The sequence below is a fragment of the Vulpes lagopus genome, chromosome 9, assembly GCF_018345385.1.
Source record: "Vulpes lagopus strain Blue_001 chromosome 9, ASM1834538v1, whole genome shotgun sequence".
Taxonomy (NCBI): domain Eukaryota; kingdom Metazoa; phylum Chordata; class Mammalia; order Carnivora; family Canidae; genus Vulpes; species Vulpes lagopus.
The window spans coordinates 59303933-59318249 of NC_054832.1; the positions used below are offsets into that span (position 1 = coordinate 59303933).

The 14317-nt window shown below is 44.4% G+C and overlaps 1 protein-coding gene across 2 annotated transcripts in view; it reads right to left on the reverse strand.

Moving 5' to 3' along the window:
* Positions 1 to 11134, reverse strand: part of KCNB2 (potassium voltage-gated channel subfamily B member 2) — a 392486-nt gene extending 381352 nt beyond the window's left edge. For both annotated transcript variants that reach the window (XM_041768446.1, XM_041768445.1), the window contains exon 1: positions 10706 to 11134. The gene's annotated coding sequence lies outside the window, so the exon portion shown is untranslated. The remainder of the gene's footprint in view (positions 1 to 10705) is intronic.
* Positions 11135 to 14317: the final 3183 nt, after the last annotated feature.

Below are 14317 nucleotides of genomic sequence, written 5' to 3' on the forward strand. Positions count from 1 at the left end.
CTTTGGATAAACTAAAAGAAAGCCAGAAATCATAGCAGACAATGAAGCGTGAATGGCCTGAAATGAGGCAGGTGGCAGGGGCCAGGCTGACCAGAGCCTCTATAAACAACAACCCTATACTAGTGATGCTTTGGAAAACGAAGAAGGAATATGGTAACTCCCGAGTTAAAGATTTAGTTATTATAAGAAAAGTAGAAAATCATTTAAGGGGCTTAGGTAGATGAGTGATATGATCAGATTTACTTTTTCTAAAAAAAAAAGAAAAGGGCAAAATGGATTGAGACAAGAAAAGAAGCTGAAAGTCCAGTTAATAAGCTTTCGTGGAATTCCATAAAGAGGTATTAGCAGTTTGGTGATGGCACAGTGAAGGGTCCTATCTACTGTGCCTGAAACCCTGCATTTATAGTGTGACAATCACGTGGCTTTCCTGACAACAGACACTCATGTCTAAACTAGTCTGGACTCCTGCTAGCTTAATACGATAAACTTCTTTCTAAACTCTTAAGTAACCACAAACACAAACTATAGCATTTGAGCCTATGGGGCTGGATCTTCTTAATCCTGCCTGCCCCATCTGTCCCTACTTGTCTAAATCTCCAAATAGTACCTGTTTCCTGGCTCCTCTCCCCATAATTTGGCCAGGACTTCCCCTAGTACTCCATAAATCTAACTTCCTACCCACTTGGATTGCCATGTGCCATTCATCTCTGGTCTTTCCAGATGCTACATGTGCCTACCTTACTGATTTCCTCTTAGGACCAGCATACCTGGACCCTGACATGGCTGAGTGCCCACTGTTAGAAAGTAGGAGGAAGAAGTAGAAAAAGAAGCAAAGAACTCAAGACCTGGAGTCTGCAAAACAAACAAACAACAACAACAAAAACAGGTGACCAGAAGCAGAGCATAAAGGTATCTCTGGATAATAATGGCAGCATAATGTCTCAATGCCCCTACTTTAGCACACCACAGATCACATGCGACTCCTCACTCCAGAAGTGTCACCCTCACCCTTTCACTTCCAGCAGCTTTGCCTTTTGGCCCATTGCTTTCCTTTACAAATAGTTCATAAAGAATCCCCAGTCATCTGGACCTAGGGCAGATTCACTGCCTTTGCCACTAAAGAGGAATCTGGGGGTTCTTGTTTGTTTCTAGATAGACTATAAGCACTGTGAGGATAATAACCAATTTTGTTTAACCTGGTGACCTAGAAGAGTGCTTTACCTATGAAAAGTACTTAATAAATATTTGCTAAGCCACCTGACTTTAAAATGCTGGCTACAATTTTGAGACAGTTGGAAAATGAGAAAGCAATAAGTCCTTTTAGAGAAAGAACTACTGCTTTGTTTAGGGGGGGAAAAACCCCATAATGGACAGGTTTGGCTATTACAGGCAAGTCCCTTTGTGGACCTGCACACCAGTCCACTGTACTTTGAGAAAGGACAGAGGGAAAATTCCGGATAAAGAGATGTGAGGAAGGGTCTAGGAGCAGAGAAAGGCCTAGCAAATGGCTTGTATCTAGGCCTCAGAGAGATCCAGGCAGTGAGCAAACCCCTACAGTGAGAAATGGTAAAGACACTTCTAGAAGCACTGACAAATAATATTCAATTAGAATTAGTTTCTCGTTTATTGGTAGAATTCCCACCCTTTATCCCAAAGCACTCAGCTAGAGTCTGTTATGTACATGAGCCTTTCACCAGAGATGCTTTAGGGAGTGAAGGAAGACTGTACTAGTCCCAGAAGTCTGGATGGAGAGCCAATAAGAAGACAGGGGTGAGGTGGGGAGATGCTATGCACAGAATAGATTAACTGGAGAGTGAATGTAATTCAGACCCTTTCCTCTCTAATTTATTCTGGAGGAAGATGACTACAGCAGGAAAGGGCTAATTGTCTAAATTTATGCTTCACTTTTATAAGAGAGAACTGTCACTGGGAAACTCTTGTTAACTCAGGGATTGCATTTCCCAGCCCCACCCCTGCATCTAGGGGGGCCATCTGACTAGTTTTTATCAGCGGATTATAAACAGAAGTGTTGCTGTCATCATCTCTGAGCCAAGATGTTTAAGAAGTAGATGTGCCTTTTCAATTCTCCCTTTCTCCCCCACATAAACACTACTCCTCATTTGATATGTGGCTGAGAAACTCTTATATTTTCTCAAGTCACTAACATTCCGGTTTGTTATAGCAGCTAGCATCATCCTAACTTATTCTGGAGCTGATACCTTGACGTGGGTGCTGCCTTTATAAAAATGTAAATATGTATCGTGGCATCAGTCAGGAGACAGACAGAAGACTGGAGGCCTGGAACCTTCCTAGGCCTTGGCAAAACTGCACTAACTCTAGAGGAAATGGCTGGAATGAGCCAGAACGCTAGTGTGTGATGGTTGCTTCTCACTGTCTACAGCATGATGTTACAAGATAATGGATGAGCCCAGGAAAGAATTCGCTGGTTTGAGAAGAGAAATAAGGGTGAATAGCCAAACTCTAGAAATCCAAGACTATGGAGCTACAACAGTACATTGCTTCAGGGACTCTAATAATGAGTAATAATGTTGAAAACAGCTTTGAATAACAGATACCCATGTTTGACAAAATGAATTAGCCTTTCAACAAAGGTCTGATTAATGAAGTCACCCAACACCCCATGGCTATTCTTTCAGATGACCTCAAAGTAACCACTTGAGACATGGTGGTTGAGACATGAGCAAAGAAATGAAGCAGGTTCAAGAATTATGAATAGGAAAGAATTTTCAGCAAAGGAAATACATTAAAAACCTATGAAAATTTTGAGGGAATTGTATTGTCAAAGAAATCAGGATCCTGGCCTAAGGAAAAAGGAAGAAAAAAAAAAAAAACAGTGACTATAAAACAACCTCTAAGGCACCCAAACTTGGACCACAAGAAGGGTGCTGAGAAGGTAATATAATTCTCAAGAAGGGCATGCTTCCCAACATCTATTTTGGATGTGGCCATCGTGAGAAATGGAAGAACCACTCAGAGGGTGACCAGGGCTACAGATAATAATGAACAAAGGACTTATTCCAAGACAGCAAAATCAGAGTCTGAAAAAAAAGAATTCCCCCTACTGCCAGGGCAGGAGGTCTTAGCAATGTAGCAGGGTTTCTTCCACGTTATAGGCCAACAACTGCTCTCTACCTCCCATTCCTCCCTTTTCCAAAGGGGAATTTTTAAATGCAATTATTTTATACTTGATCCATCATGTCGTGAGAGGCCAATAGCCTGTCTCTCAGTATAAAGATTTCTGGACAATGAGGAGCCATATCCAGACTTAATGGGGAGGACTTAGCATCATTACCCTTACAGCCTGGACTTTGAGATGAATGCAATGACCAGGGGGATTCAGGAGTCTCCTGGGGCTGAGATTTTGCTACATGTGGCCAGAGAGGCGGAATGTATTTAGCAAAATTTTGCTTCTCCTTCCATGATACAGAAATGTTGCTGGGGAGTGGCTAACCAGCCACATGTTATATACTCCAGCCCTCTTTATATATAGATGGAGTGATGTAATTCTCTTGCCAACAGAATGTGAATGGAAGCAAGGTGTGTCACTTCTTGGTTAAACATTCTCTCTGTTTTTTTCTCTTCCACAATTGCCAACTAGATGCACAGAATTCCAAATCCCTAGAACTCAACAAGAATACAGGTCCCCAAATCATCGTGCAAAACACCCACATGCACACTGGACTCTCATATGAGCAAGAAATAAACTTCTATTCCATTAATCACTGAAATACAGAGTTTTATTACAGAAGCTCAAGTTACCACAAGTAAGACAATGACCCCTGCAGAAGAAAGAGTGGGGCTCCAAGTCTGTTATTCCAACCCAGGTTGAAAACTGAAAGATTTAGGGACACTTGGGTTAACAAATGCTTGCCATGGAGAATTCACACCCTCCTCTTCTTCACCATTCTGTTAAGGTAAGTTCTGGACCTCATCCTACATAACTAGTCTCCTGGCTTCAATCTTTTTCCCTCTTATCATCCATCTTCCTCATGCTAGCTCAGAGACCGTCCCTCACAAAAAGTGGACCATGTCACTTTATTTAAAACTGCAGTTAACCCCCACCGCCTGTCCCACAAGATAATATCCAAGTGATGTAGCACAACACACAACACCTTTCCCAATTGTTAAACTTCTTCAACCTCATCTCCCCTCATTTCCCTGTAACTGCCAACACTGAGCCCCAATTACCAGCCAAACCCTTTTTATGACACTGCTTTGCAAATGCTATTCCCTCTGTCTAGAATGTTCTCTACCTGCCTCCTGTTTAGCCTGGAGAATGCTTACTTGTCTCTTAAAAACTAGCTTAGTGGTCACTTCATCTGTGAAATCCTGTCTGTCACTCCCACATAGGAAACAGAGCCCTGACATTTATGATCATATCAGCCAGCCTCACGTACTGTGCCTACTATTGGGAGTGTTTCTATAACTCAGTTATCAACATGATCTGATTTTGTTGCTGTTTATTTTCTTTGTTATTCGGTCAGCCTCTAAATTGATCTTCTTACTAAAAACTTTGAGAGTTTTGCTTTTTCAAAACAGTCCAATGATGCATTTGAACGAGACTGGCTCCCTTCAGTGAGAGACTATAGCCATAATCAGTGTTGCTGAATGAGATTAATCCAGTCTTTGGGTGAATTCTCTACAATTGTGAAATATTTGGAAGGCAAGGCCCAGGAATACCAGAAACCCCAGAATGAGTACAGAAATCCTGAGCCCCCTAAGTTTTATGCTACTTATCAGATACATATATACATGAAAAACTTGCTTGTATCTGTGATGAGATCCTAACCCTGTCATACAAAGAGTATTTTCTACATTGCCATTTCCTAGGAAAACACCTACCATATTTGGAACTTCAAGATTTGCTCACCATTTTGGAGAGTCATGTCACCAACCATAATGCTGCTCATATAAACTCATTCACTAATACACTACACCCACGTGTTTGCAATTGTAGCTGTCACACAAAATGGATGTATTTACTTCTTTCTTAGTTCAAAAATGCCAAGTGTACAAAAGTGTCACCAATATTCAGCTGAATGTCTTCTCTTGAATCCAAATTTACGCATTTTAAGTAGCAAGCCTCAATACCCTTTAGCGTAGTTATGCCTGAGCACACACAAACTCATATACCTACAACTTTATCATAAGCAGTTTTCCTTTTATTTCTGGCTTCTATTACAGACAAAGAACGTATTGATTTTTCAAATGTTACATATGAAGATAGGTTATATTTTCTACAAATATCATTTCAGGGAAATAAAAGGGACATTACAAAACCCTGCTTACAGAAAGGGGACACTGGGTCTGACTGAGAGTCACAATTAAATACATCTAGGAACTCAAAGCAATCACATTTTTTTTTTTCTCTCTCTCAGGATGCTTCTGTTAGGCAACTACTCCATTGAATTGCCATCCTGCTCTGCCAACAGCATTTATGACATTTTGTTATGATTTACTTGTCTGCATGTGCAGGCTGTGAGTGCATGCTGTCTGATTCATATTTATGTCCCCAACACCTAGCTCAGGGCTTGGCAACGATGAAGGAGCTCAGTAGATATCCTGAGGATGAAACACCAACTGAGAATCCTCAGGAGGTAGGCAGTCCCTGGCTCTCCTTATAGATCTCTGAATCAATTATTATCTATTTTGCCTATACCAATATTATTAAGCTTTTTTCATTCTGCCTAACATCGAAGTGAGTTAGGCACAAATTCTCAATTCTCTCTCTTTCCTGTAGGCCCAGGAAGTACCATGATCACCTCTGTATCCCCACAGAGCCTTGCACAGAAGAAGCAGTCAAAAAATATTATTTAAATCAAATTATTCCCCAGGAATATTGCCATACATAATGGTTATGCTTTTGAGTACTAATATTACTATACGTCAGGTATATTACTGATTTTTAAAAAGGGCATTTGTGGATTGGGCTAGAGACCTAAACATCAAAAAAGTACTGTTTCTCTAAATGCATTACAAGTTTCAAAAAAACCAAACCTTTAAAATCAACTTGTAAGCTATAACCCAATTGTAGGTGGAGGGTTGTCTATACAATATGTGACTAAGCCTATGAGACTTAACATCTGTGGGAAAATTAAAATGTCAATCCTGAGGATATATCTAAATATTTCATTATATGGCATCCTGCAGGGACTATTTGTCCATTTTACCTTCCAAATTTAATCCAGATGGTATTTTTCACATAAACAGGAGCAGTGGCTATTTAGAAAGAACTTTGCCTCAAATATCATATAAGGTTTTCTTGATGAAAGTCTCAGTAATTTATAATTTGATTTATGCTTTCACAATTATATTATAGTTGTCACTTAATAAAATAAATGCATTCTAGGAGCACCTGGGTGGCTTAGTGGTTGAGCGACCCACGTCGCTCTGCCTTCAGCTCAGGGTGTGATTCTGGGGTCCTAGGATAGAGTCCTGCATCAGGCTCCCCGCAAGCAGCCTAGCCTGCTTCTCCCTCTGCCTGTGTCTCTGCCTCTCTCTGTGTCTCTCATGTATAAATAAATAAAATCTCTTAAAAAATGCATTTGAGACAATATACTAGAAAGTAAATCTGTTACGTGACTGTATTCCAATTTCTATTAATATATGGGAGAACATTTCACAGAGGGAAAAATGGGGACATGGGTAAGAGATAATTATATTGAAAAACTAATCATTTTTCTTTTAACATATGAATATATACTTCTAAAAATAATAAATTAAAAATAGTTATAATACTTTATTCAAAATAACTCACAAAGTTTTTAAAAACTGGAAATGAAAATAAGCTATCATTAGAAACTGGCCAGTCGGTCATCCGTCCCAGCCAGCTTTATTCTGTGGTCACTGTAAGAGCAGTACTTCCTAATGTTTTAGCATTCTGATAAAAGTCTCCCCAACTTTTAAAGATCAGCCTCCAACTAATCTAGCTTCCTATTCCAAATTTATGTTGAAAGTTTTCGGGTTTTCACCTACTGAAAGTCCCTTCTTCTGACCTTTTCCAAGCATCCCTGTAATCATAACTATGGTCATATCCTTTAATGGGAAGACAGAGCTTCAAATAAAACTAGAAGCTGCAAACATCTTTTCTTATTCCGTCCGGGATAACACTTAATACTTCTAATATCACAGTAGTTAAGTAGAGCCAGAATGCCTTAGCTCAAGTTTGTACCATCTACTTCCTATGTGACTTTCCACAAGGAAAGTCTCTGTACTTGAATTTTCATTTCTGTGTGAAGAAGAGGATTAGTGATAGCTGCCTCATAGGGTGGTTGTGAGAATATTTAATATTTGTATAACACTGCAAATATTTCCTGGCCAAAGTGCTTGTTATAATAATGATAGTAAAAAGAATATTATTTTGTTTATATAAGTAAAGTAATAATAATAATATAATTACTAAAATATAAATATGTATAATAATATTTTAATTTAATTTCAATTTAGAAAATAATCACTTTAATAAAAGTTGTTATTGTTTTTTAATAATTCCCCAATTCACAGACTGTGACAAATTTTCATGAGCCTCTTCATGATTTGCCTTAATTTACCAAGCATGATATTGCTAAATGCTTGTCTATATCCCAGAGATCCCTAACTATATATGTGATTCTTTGATTAGTTCTATATTCAAAGTTTATTCTCTATACTGTAAAAAGAAAAAAATCCTTGAGGGGCAAGGACTATGTCTTCTATCTATCTGTCTTACACTGGTTACATTTTAATCAAGTTCTCTTCTCCATATACACACTTAACCAGTAATGAATGAATTAATGAATGAGAAAATAGATACATGACACTAAATCACAGTATAAATAGGTACAATTCAACCTACAGGAACAGGTACTTTTCCCTTAAAGATAATATGGTAGGGGGGGGGGGGGAAGCATGATGATACGATAATATTTGACTTACACAGGCCGAGTTTCTGGTCCCACACACTGGACCTTCTGCCTGACAATCTGGGCTTGTAGTAAAGAGTTGGTGGGAATTTATATTTAAGAAGCACAAGGAGGAAACAATCACTGGACAAAAATGGGCTATAGATCTAGAGTATAACTAAAAAATTTAAGACTGAGCTGCTCCATAAAGTTTATCTTATCATTTTGGGAGTAACAAGGTCGTAAGTTCTTACCTTAAAAAGTACTCTAAAAAAATACTAAACTTTAAGAAATATCACTTATAATGCATGTTTACTCTTCTCTGAAGCCTTTGCGAAAATAATAGGCATTGTGACTTTATGCAAAATCCACTTGGTGAATATAAGCAAATCTCAGATAAATTACATTCTGAAGTAAACAGAGTATCTTAACCTTATGTATCTACCTTAAAATGTACAGGAGAAGATGTCCTATCAACTTTAAGGAATTTAGTCTCTAAGGGATAAGCACATTTCAAATAACTAAATACTTCTTTATAATAATCAAGAAAAAATTGCATTAGGTTAGAATGAAATACATTTTGGAGCTTTCCTAGATTTTACCAGTAATTTGCTCTATTTCCATAATACGTATACACATATCCCAGTCTCTCTAGAACACCATTTCAAAATGCCAGACATAAATTTTTTTTAAAAAAGTATTTTTTCCATGCTTAATGAAGATTTCTCACAGATATACAGGCAGGTATGCAAAAAAACATGGACGGATATTATTTTGAGTTGCCAAGACATAACACTGAAAGCAGATCCTGCCATTGCATTTTTCTAGCTGTCTCACTTTTGTTACCATCCTGGAAATGAGAAGCGTGAGTCCATGTTCACAGTGGCTCCATGGTGCCAACAGGGAAACTTTAAAAGCCAAACAGCAAGGATTAGATAAGATAATAATAATTTTCACTACTCCCATCTGAATATTCAATAAACATGTATGCCTGGAAAGTTAAACTGTGGGATTTAGAGAAAAGTGAAATTGGAAATAGTTTAAGCTGACACATGGACTGATTCTACTTAGAAAAACATCAGAGAAAAAGAAAAGACAGACGCTAGAATTCTCAAAGTGGCAGGCAATGGAGTTATTTTTTGGAGTCGGTGTGTGTATATGAGGGAGATTTGGAAACGCTACCCGGGAGAAGGGATGGTGAAGGTTAAAAGGAGGAAGAAAGCAAAGAGAACTGCCAACTGATTCACTCCTTTCTCCAAGAGTCTGAGCTGTGCCAGAAAAGGAAAAAAGAGTGCATTAGACCGAATTCTATTCATGGTAAACAACTGGTCTGAACCTGACAGCAAGAGGGAGGGCATTAGAGTATTTACTTTGAGGAGGCATATTCATTCTTTTAGGTGAAGAGCACAGTTTTTATTCAGTGGAGAAAAAAGTTATTTATACACTGTACCCTTGATATTCTCAGAAAGTCTAAGCAGCCACGCAAGGAAGCACATTATTTATGCCCTACATTAAACACAGCACCTCTAGCAGCAATTAAATGCACATATACGTACATAATGGGCCAGATTATTCAACTGTTTAAATACTGGTTAATCTAAGAATCAAGAACTCTTTAGATGTCTTTCGATCTAATTCATGTCTTACCAGTAAGCTTTGGGCAACTTTATATTTATTCTCTCTCTCTCTCTCTCTCTCTCTCTTTCTCTCTCTCACACACACCCTCTAAAGATTGAAAAAAAGTAAAACTTTCTATGTGTGTGTGTGTGTGTGTGTGTATTTTAATGTTACCCTCTTTTTTGAAAATCTTTCCTGGAAGTTATATGGTATTGACAAGTTGGCCTTTAGATTTTTGACCAGAATTTACCTTTCTCTTGTCTTATGAAATGCAACATCTCAATTGATATTTATTGATAAACATACCAAGAGGCCACTGTCCCACACAATGGTACATATTTACAAACGATAACAAATCCCTACTTCTCTTCTGAGCTGAGCTTAAAAAAAAAAAAAATCAAATCCCAGCAAAATCCAAAAACCAACGCAAAGAAACCAGAAATGCGAAATGCTATTTAAAATATTGACACTATTGCATAACTTGATTAGAAGGAATGTTGAACCTGCATGGAATCAGCCCAGCGTACATCTGTGCATCCTCGGTTTTTCAGTGTAATCTTGTATCTACGGTTATCTCACTTGTGCAGTCCTACATGGTGTATAAAGGGCATGTCTGTGCACATTGCACACTGACAATTTTTATGAATGAACACACAAAAAAATGCTTATAATTCTAGAAAATGGATGGCAGCACACTGTTTTGCCAACGGTCACTAAGCCCTGGAAGCAAACGGTGAGGGGAAACGGTCGGTGTCTTCTGGAGCCATTCGGGGCAGCGGTATTCTCAGGTCTTGCAGCAGGCACAGTGTGTTGCACACAGCCACGAAGCCCTTTCCTTAGCGACTCCTTCTCCCTCTCGGGGACCCTGCCACGGGCCGGAGACCCGCACCCCGCGGGGGCTGAAGTGCAGGCGCGTCTCCGCCTCCGAGCGCCGCGCGTGCATCCGACACGCCGCACTCCCCGAATCCGGTCCCACAAGTGTGCACGCGAGTGTGGCGCGTACCCACAGCGGAACGGAAGGCAACGCGGGCTCGCCTCCTGGGGACCCCGGTCCCCATCCCCTCCCAGGCAGGCTGCTCGGCGCCTTCCCACGGGGCCCGCGCCTTCCTGGCGCTGACCGCCCTCGCGGGGCTCCGAGGGCTGCACCTGGCCCGCGGCGGTCCTCCCAGGGAAGCCCCTTCACTTACCTGGTCCCGCCGAGCTGGGCAGGCGGCTCGGCTCGGGCGCGCGCAGGGTCGTGGGGTCCCGCGCTCCCTCCGGGGCTCCTCTGCCCGCGACGCTGCCCTCGCCGGTGGTCTGCGGCCGGCGCCCCCGCCCCTCCGCGGAGAGGGGTCCCCCGGCGGGCGGCAGCTCCCGGCGTCTCCCGTCCTCACATCCCTGACTCCGTTCAGCGTCTCCAGCGCGGCAGCCCCAGGCGAGGCGGCGGGAGGGCGCGGGGGAGCCTTAAAAAGAACAATGATCTTCATCGATCTTCGCCCCCTTCCCCACGCGGGGCCCCATCCCCCCGCCGCCGCCGCCGCCGCCGCCCAGACCGGAGAGGGCTGGGATGGAAAAGGGAAGGAAAAAAAATCGAGCGGGGCTGAGCTCGCCGCGCGCGGAAGGAGCCGGGAGGGCGAGCGGCGCGGGCCGGAGAGTTGCCGCGGGCGAGAGGCGAGAGGCGAGAGGCGGCGGCGCCCGCGGGCCGGGGGCGGGGCGGGCCGGGGCGGGGGCGCCGGGCAGAGGCTGGGCGGGAGGCGAGGCGGGAGGCGAGGCGGGAGGCGAGGCAGGGCGCTGGGGGCGCCGGGCCGGCGCGCACACCCGCCCGCGGCCACCCCGCCTCGCGCTCCGCCTCCTCCCGCGCGCCGCGCACCCGCGGGCTGGAGGGGCCGCCGCCGCCTCTGCTCCTCCGCCTCCTCCGCCTCCTCCTCCTCCTCCGCGTCCTCCTCCGCCCCCTCCTCCTCCTCCCGGGCGCTCGCGGCTCCCGAGGTGGGCGGCGGGCCCCGAGCCGTGCGCTCGGCCTGGGACAGCGCCCCCGAGCCCAGGGCGCGGCCGGGCGCCGCCCACACCTCGCCGGCGCCTCCCTCCCCCGGGCGCGCCCGCCGCTCCCCGGGGCCCGGCCGGCTCCACACCCACCTGCTTCGCTCCGGGGCTCGCGCTCCGCGGGGCAGGAGGGTCCGCGCTGGGCGGGCGGCGGGGAAAGCCCGGGGCGCGCCGCCGGCAGGCGCCGGGGCGGCTTCGCGGGATGCCCTGGGCCGCGGCGCGCCCGGCGGCGGGGCTCCCCCCTCGCCCGCCCTTGCGCGCCCGGGTCCCGGGGCCCCGCGGGGAGGAGCCCCCGCCGCTGCGCGCTGGGGCCCGGGGCATCTTCCCCGGGGGCGGGGGGCGAGCCCGGAGCGCAGAGGGGACCCGACTTCCCTCCCGGCAGCTGCAGCTCGGTTCGGGGCCGTGCCAGTCCCCGCTACCCCTCTGCCCTGGGGTTGGGGGCGAGGGCGGGTGGCTCGGTGGCAGCCTCGACTCCCGCCTCCCACGGGGGCGCTCTCCGCTCCGGCTTGCCGGCTTCTGCCCGCTCTCCCTGCGAGCTGGAGAATTTGTGCCAAGTTCCTCCTTGGCGAGGCCGCCTGGTGGACACCCAGACCTTCCCCTACCTTGGGGCGCGGAAAAGACAGGATGAACTTGGAAATAACACCACCGGGCTCCCCAGGTTGCTGACCCCTGCGCTCCTTAATGGGCACAGTTACGGGGCTTGGAGGAAAACAAAGTAGCTTAAGACACCCCGTGAGAAAACCTTGTAGGCCGTGGTAGCGTATTTAGAGCCGGGACTCCCTTCTGAGTTCCTTTAGGCCAAGAAAGATGCTATGGAAGAGAGTCAGAAATGCACTCAGTTTTAAATAGATCTCATTGAGTCCTTGCTTCTGTTTTCCTAGCCCTGGGGTGGACTGAGAAGCACTATCACCTAGGGACCTCTACACCTTGATTTCTCACCTCTCCATAGGCCCGACCTCGTGCTGGGTGGGTTTTTGTTTTGTTTTGTTTTGTTTTGTTTTCCTGAGGTGCCAGTTGTTAGGAAATTCTGTAAAGAAGTTCACCCTTCCGAGCACCTAGGGGGCTCAGTGGTTGAGCGTGTGCCTTGGGCTCAGGTAGTGATCTCGGGGTCCTGGAATGGAGTCCCACATCAGGTTCCCCGTGGGGAGCCTGCTTCTCCCTCTGCATCTCTCATGAATAAATAAATAATAAAATCTTTAAAAAAAAAAAAAAAAAGTTGGCCCTTCGCACTCCATCACCCTCCACCAAGGACCGGTCCTGGTCCTTTGCCCTTCTTGAGGCTTCTCAAGCATGAACGCTAGGACAAAGGAAGAGATTCCCACACCTTTATCACCAACCCTGACCTATTTCCAAGCTTCAGCTCCACATTTCCAGGGACCTGCAGGATGTCTGCTCCTGCGCCTGTCTTTTCACCTTCCCACACATTTCACCAGCTTTCTGCAAATTGGTCTTCGCCAAGCACAACCCTGGCCATTTCATTCCCCTGACCACAAAGGTTTCCTAGCTCCCCAGTCCCTACCGGTGTCGGCAGACCTGGGCCCTTGCATGGGGAACTCTCCTCCTAGGACTCCTCCTCCCCCTTCTCATGTCCACCATCATTCCAGCACTTCAAGTCCCACTTCAAGCTCCGCATCTTCGGATCTTTTTTTTTTTTTTTTTTTTCAGATAAATATTCTTTTATTTCCATACTCCATCGTGACATTTGCAGCACAGGTATCCAAATCTCACAGGAACAGAAAACCCATATTCAGAGGGTATCCAGTGTGCTTAGGAGATGTGGGAATGGGCATTCGTGGGCAGAGCCCTGGGGATCCCTGGGGGCAGCCCCTCATCCATGTCACCTTCCACTAAGTGATGCTGACCCCTCCAGGACAAAGGGAAACTGACAGGGCCACAGTGATACCACACAGTAGCCACTTGCTCTAACACCAAGATAGATGGGCCTTTGATTTCTAGCACATGCTTGGAGCTATCTTTTTAAAGACATATCCCCTCCTGCTTCATATGTGTACTCCCCCTGTACAGGTCTTACTGTTCCTCCAGGGTAGATACCCTAACACTCTGTTTGCATTCCTTAATTTTAATCCAAAGCCACACACGTAACAGATACCTGTTTATCCACCAAACATTTATCCTGCGACTTCTCTCAGGCACTTGATATTTGTTAAATGAATAGAATGTATATAAAATGTTTTAAGTCCAGAAAAAAACACTTAAGATTTATTTCAGGTGTGCTTAAATTCAAGTGGTATAATCTTTCTAATGAATTCACAATCAATGTCTCTAGTGAATTTTAGAGGTGGTGAAAATTCTGTTACTTTACTAGCCCTACGTCAACATTACTGGTCAGTGCAGTAAGTATTTAATAATTTGACAAGTATTTGTTAAAAAAAAATTTTTTTACCTTAAATTTCCATTACAGTTTAGAAATCCAAACCCATTTTCCTACTAAGTGATCATTTGTCAAGAGATCAAATTACTATTAGCTAAAAGACATTGCTGTTGTCTCCATTTTGTGGAAGTAGGGTGCTAGGAGTAGAGTATCCATCATGCTTGCATTGTGTCTATAAGCACACAATGCTATGGAAAAAGAGCCTTTGGAAATAAAATATAATTCCACTTAATAAATTACTCATGGCCCAAATGGGTTATGGAGAATAACCCCTAGTATACAAATTGTTTGGAATAGCTGAGTTCTCCATATGCACAGCTTGAATTCCGGATGGCTGCAAAGACTCTTGTGTTGATTACCACCACATGGTTCTACTGCCTTAGTGTAT